Source organism: Rhea americana, unplaced genomic scaffold, assembly GCF_003343005.1.
Source record: "Rhea americana isolate MKP2758 unplaced genomic scaffold, rheAme1 scaffold_5, whole genome shotgun sequence".
Lineage (NCBI taxonomy): Eukaryota > Metazoa > Chordata > Aves > Rheiformes > Rheidae > Rhea > Rhea americana.
In genome coordinates, this window is record NW_028186645.1 from 11,672,276 (window position 1) to 11,678,573 (window position 6,298).

A 6,298-nucleotide genomic window follows, 5' to 3' on the forward strand; every position below is an offset into this window, starting at 1 on the left:
GAATCAACTAGTTTGGGAATCTACATGCTCAGGCACTGAGAAAAGTCCTTAATGACTTTATTAAGTTAATCACACTGGTAAATTAGTCACCCTTATTAACAACCTTCTTGTACTTGTTTATCTCCTGTCTCATTCCCTGAATCTTACAGAGAATAGAGGAAAGACACTAGGAGTTTGTAGTAAATGTATTTTATGCAGCAAACACAGTGAGATTTAATCAACTTGTTACCTTACACTAGTGTTTATTGAATTAATTGAGACTGAATACATCACTGGCTTTGTGCCTTCTTCTCTGGTGCGAGTGGTGGGATCTTGATTGTTAGCTCTCTTTTTCAGCAAAGACAAATACATGTATTTTATATAAATATATGTGTGTAGTCCAGAAGTCCTACATGACTGATCACTTGTTTCCTTTAACAGTATTTGTACTTGACTTTTCATATCACTCAAGCTTAAGCTTGATGAGGTCAGGTAAAACTATGCATTAGTCACTGGCAAAAGCCTTATTTCACATGCATGTGTTGAAGAATTGCCATGTGTGTGATAAGGTTGTATCTGACAATGTTGAGCAATGTGATTGTGTAAAAATAGTGGTCTGAAGCACTGGAAGCACCTGCTTTCTCCTATTGCAACATAGGACCAATATATACATATATAGCAATTGCTCTTTGCTCTGCCTGGTTACCTTCCCACTTGATATATGTACRTTAGTACAGTCTTTGTGACTAGTAGTTGTGCCCAGTTTGATGGTCTCAGGCACTGGCATCAGTCTCCACTGGATTGAATTGATAGCAAGTTAGGTGTGCTCCCACTCAACATTGATGCAAACATCTCATATAGRAAGCTCTGATGCTTTTTGTACCCAAGATGGAGAAAAAGACCTAAAACTGTCACAGCAGCCTTATAATACAGAGTTCAGATCATACTTTGATTTGGCTGGCAACAGTGTGACATGAGTTAACTTTACGAAACACAGAGACAGCACTCTGCCTGTTGCTGCAATTCTCTGCTTTGTATTGTGGGCACCTGCAGCAGCATGAGATTTGCAATACATTCTCCCTTCAGAGCAGTCTGAAAAGGCACAGAAGAGAAGCTTTGTTACCATAGCCCTTACACAGGTCAGCTTCTCCCCCTTCCTCCTCCCTTTGCCTGCACCTTCCTCAGCTGTCTTTTCCCACTCTTGCAAAAAGCTACCTGCAAAGGATGCATGGATTGCTAGGCAGGACCTGGGGAACCACCCACCACTGGGAGCAACTCTCAGCAGTACTCAAGGGTCACTCTTTGGAGTTCTCCTTCAAATAGCCCTCTTGGGACAGGTCTGTAAGAGAATGAGTCTCGTCTGAGATTCCTGCTGCATAAATTGCAATCTCTGGCCCTGCATATAAGGGCCCACATACAAGTGTCTGTGGGGGGATGGTCTCCAGATATTACCAAGAAGCAGTATGCATCCTTTTTCTTTCTCTCCTCCACAGATATGTGAAAATGAACTCTTGGCACCAGCCACCATTCAGGATACACTCTTTCCCTTTCATCCTTCCGTGAAGGCCTGAGAAGCTACTGGRGTAGAAAAAGAAATCTGGCTGTGGATGAGTTCTGGGAGTCAGTGGAGGAGCAGGCTCTCTGTCAGCTGCAAAACTAGGAGGGGAGGAGAGCCCTCAGAGCTCAAGAGGTTTCAGGGAACATCTAGAGACCTCCATATGCTTTATGGGAAGAGATGGTGCCATGGCAACAGTCAAGCATTGGAAGCCAGGGAACTTTCTCACTAATTCACTTATGCTCCAGCTCACAGCCAGTGAGGTAAATTATATGATCACATCCCTGTTCTGTATCTCACAAGTAGCTTATGTGCCTTCAACTTAGATGGGGCTAATACCTTTTGAGTCCAGTCATGGGTCAAGGATACAGCAGCAGGGGAAGCAGACACTGGCAGAGCTGTCAGCTGCAGGGGTGGATGGTGCTGGTGTGGGGTCTGGCTCCCTCTTGATGTGCATCATCATCAGACGGCACTCAGGCATGTGTGGCATGTTGCACACTGCCAGAAGGAAACCCTGCTAGGCAGTATGGATATGAGCTACTCTGTATTACCAGGATCAAGGGCCAAGGATCTCTCCTGGGAGTGGATCCTAAAGGCGTTATAGACATACTTGTATTAAAAAAAATTGCATGTGTACTCACCTATCAGTGACTCAGCCAAATACTTTTATCATTTCAGAGCTACTGTCAAGTTCTGTCYGAGTTTCAGAAGCCCAAGCAATTCCAGTAATCACTGAAAGCCTCTCTCTCTTTTTAAGGCTTTTCAGTGTAGCAGGCCCTAATTTTTTTATAATTTTTTACTATACACAATTGCAGTAAACATAAATTTGTGAACAGGGAGCTTTCTGGCTTAGAGAAATGTCAAAGTCAAGAAATAGGAAAGGAGAYACTTTTCTTGCAAGAAGACGTGTTTGAAGTAGCTTACATCCTCCTTTCAGAGTGGATTAGCCAGTCTCTGGATACGTACRGTTACAGACACTTGCTTCACCAGGGAAACAATATTTGTTTGTATTTATAATGTTTATTTAGTTGTAAAATTTGACAAACAAGCATACATGAAACTTCTGTCCRTGCAGTGGCTGCCGCTGAAAGCCCAGGCGCCCGAAGGCGAAGGCCGGGCCCGTGCTCACTGCCGCGCTCCTCCCGCCCCCCTCAGCCGTCGCCACGCGGAACCAATGACGTCCTCACAGCGCGGCGCTGGCGCTAGGGCCGCAGAGTAGGCATGCCCTTCCATTACCGCKACTGCGGGCGTCTCAGCCTTGGCTCGCCCGCCCTGACCGCAAAGTCTCTTGGGAGTTGAAGTCCTCTGCTGTAGCTCTCCTAGAGCAGGCTCGTTCCCTGTGGACTACCTGTCCCATAGTGCCTTGCGGAGGGCCCTGCGCCCGGAAGGCAGCTCTGGCCGATAGTAGCAGGGCGGCTAGTTCAAGTTGCCATAGCGGCGAGGCGCAGAGGGCGCGAAGCTGCGCTGGGCGGTTGGTACCGTGGGGGCGGCTGGAGGTCCCCAGTAAAGGGGCCGGTTTCGTTGTGGGGAGGTTGCGCCCGGGCCGTGCTGGAGCCGATGTGCGGGGAGGGGAGACCGGGGGCCGTGGCGAAGGTATCCTGCGCGGGTGGCGGGCCGCCGCTGGCTGCGGGAGGAGCGGGCCGGGGCCGGAGCCAGAGCTGGCGTTGCCAGCCGCGCGGAAATGGGGCGAAAATGCCGTGCAGGACTCTTAGCTGGGGTCAGATGAGGGTAAAACAGGAGAAGGTTTGGGGAAGGATGTTAGCTCAGCTTTTTTTTTTTTCTTTTTTTTTCTTTTTTTTCCCCCTGTTTTCTGTGACCTAGGGTTGAAGTGTGGTGGGAATGTTGTGTCACAGGGTGACAATAGAATGTAGTACTGTATTACTGATCCCCTAAAGCCTGATGGTGAAATGACACCCTGTCGTGTCACCTTCCTGGCCTTTTGAAAGTTTCTGGCACAAGCAGGAGCCCTGCAAGAAAATGGCCTGAAGAGTGTCCTGTGTTCTTCTCTGGGATGGCTATAGAGTTCTGGGGCTGATTTTAACTATAAAAGCCTTCAAACAAGATTTTAGCACTAAGTTAATTACCAAATGATAAGTCTGTGTGGAGCTGAGCAGATAAATCGCTTGAAAAGTAGTCAGGTTTTGTACAGGAGTTCAACTTCTGCTCACTCCAAGTGGAGAAGTTGCTGCTGAAGTTTGTCAGTTGTGCTTCATGCTTGCTTCATGCTGTAGATCTCTAAGAAAAAATCTTTAATGAAGCTGAAACAGACTTTTTATTTTTTTTTTAATAAGGAAGGAAAAGAAGGAGTATTATTGTTCTTCTTTGTGCAAGAAAAAATTTAAGTAGAAACAAATCCAGCAAAAGACACAAAACCAGCAAGTGTCTCCCTGTTAAGTTGGTCATATGATCACGTACTGAAATCAATCTAAGTTTATGGAAAAAACACTAGTGTGCTCTTTTTGTTTTAATCAATTCTGCAAATGTTCATACAAAATATTTGTACTTGTTTCTACTTCTTTATGTTTTTATTTTTTATAGCTAAAGTGAAATTTTCATAATTCCTTTAAAAATGTAGATGTTAACTGCTATACGAAGCTAAACTTTTCCAGCGTAGCAGTGCCTGCAGTTCCTCTTAAGTTGCTTGTTAGAACAAAGAGGAATGCTAATTAAGCCTGAATAGAAAGGTTTCATTCAAAATATTGTCCTCATGGGTCTAGTATTTTCTTTTATGTTTCCCTGTTTACTAGCCTTTCTTTAGTGCTTTGGCCAGTAAGTGTCATAATGAGACAGCTGAAAAAAAACTATTGATTTTTTTTTTCCTGTTATAAATCTTGATTTCACTCTGTTTCATCTTACAGCATTTTTTTTTTTATTTGGGGCTCTTATGGTTGAGACACTTCTCAGAACTGTTTTCAGCCAACTACTGTTTTTCATTATATTCTACTAATGCCTATTTCTCTTGTGACATACACCAAGAGGTATGTGTAGGGCTGTATTCAGATGTCCACTTGCTTCACTTGCTTTTGAGTTTGAGTAGGTTTTTTATTTTTTATTTTTTAGTTCTCATCAGTTGTGATGCAATAACTAACAAATACAGTATTCTGCAGGGTATTCTACCCTTTAAACTATTTGAATAATTTTACATGTCTTAGTAGTGCTCTCTGTCTATGCAGGTATCCTTAAAGAAGCCCGCTTTCATTAAGGTAAAAGTGRTAATATTTTAGTTGATGTTATTTTTTGATCTCTTGGCGTCTAGAAAGAAACATGGTGTTGTGGAAATGGACTGAAATAAGAGTTAAGCCTAGTCTTTCACTTGGAACTATTTAATTCATATTTAAGCTATCTGAATTGCATAATGTGAGGTGAGTTTTCTAGCTTCATTTAATGAGATAGTTCTGTACACAGGTATGAATATGTAATTAATAAGTCCAGCATATGCTTTTTTGCCCAGTTTGAGAGGAGAAGAGAAATAGTTACTTCCTGTGGAAATCTGAAAGCAGTTCTGAAGAGTCCAATTTGCTAAAAAAAGTTTGCTATGACTATGTAGTTGAGATAAAATATGACAGATACTGAATGTCAACCACTTGTTATGATAATTAAAATTAAATGTGTTTTAAATGTAAAAATGCTAACAGTCCAACAAAAAAGGTACATGGAACAAAGCTCCATGAACAGATGAAGACCAAATTCTTATGGATACATGTCCTATAGACATAAGTCTCAGAGTTGAGTTCCTCCTAATAAGGGTGATTTTGTGCTACGTTCTTAGTATTGTCATTAATAGGCTTGTAAGACACCCTTTACTTCGTATCTTAAAGATACTTTCACAAACCRCCTGAAATGTAAAACCTATGTTAAGCTTGGAAACTGGTTGCTGAACCCAGCCTTTGTTGGGTTGTGAGTGATCAGGCTGTTGGTCAGATGTATTTTGTTCAGAGTGGAAGGGAAAATCAGAGCTGTGATTTTTTGGTGTGTAAGAGCAGGTAGAGATATTTTAGCCAAGAGAGCTGACAGTACAATTTTAGGAGAAATGAAAAATTACTCTATTGAACAGAAGAGCTGTAGAACCAGTGATATGAAACTTGTTTGAAGGAAGCCATATTTCATGTTTATCAGTGATACCTGTGATCTTTGTGCTAGAATATGGATCTTGCTGATGTCAAGATGAAGGTTCATTAAAGATCAAGGGGAAAATACAGCTTCATGTTGTAATTATCAGGAGAGCGCTTTTTTTTTTTTTGAGGGGTACGGAATTATAGTAAATATGAAAATTATTACAGGTTGTTAGTGCTAACTATATCTTCTATTTTTTTCTGTGTTTAAAAATACCGTATTTTTGTTTCCTCAGCTTCACTTATACTTTTTGGTTGACTAGAGTGGTAGGTACTGAACAGTGAATGTTGGCACTGACAGTAAGAATGTACTTTAGTAAGATAAGGGAAGGGCATATGGGAACAATTCATCACTTCAGAAAATGGCTCTAAGGATTATTGGTGTACTTGAGCACAGGAATGATTATGCTGATTTACTCTCCTTCCATTTTCAAAAAGTATCTATCCAAGTGTGGGGGACACAAATTTACATCCTTTTAAAAACGAAATATAGAAGCTACTTGATATTTTTGCAGAGTCTTGTATAAAGTGCAGCATATGAATKGGATATGCACCATAGTTTCTTTTGGAAACTTCTGCAGTAATGGCTAGAAGAATGATGCCTTTATGCTGTGGCTTTTTTTTTTTTTTTTTTTTTTTTTTTTTTTTTTTT

At 41.7% G+C, this 6,298-nt stretch overlaps 1 protein-coding gene across 4 annotated transcripts in view; it reads left to right on the forward strand.

Annotated features, from left to right (window-relative positions):
* The first annotated feature begins 2,942 nt into the window (after positions 1-2,942).
* Positions 2,943-6,298, forward strand: part of CEP128 (centrosomal protein 128) — a 120,777-nt gene continuing 117,421 nt past the window's right edge. For all 4 annotated transcript variants that reach the window (XM_085317596.1, XM_085317591.1, XM_085317595.1 and 1 more), the window contains exon 1: positions 2,943-3,005. The gene's annotated coding sequence lies outside the window, so the exon portion shown is untranslated. The remainder of the gene's footprint in view (positions 3,006-6,298) is intronic.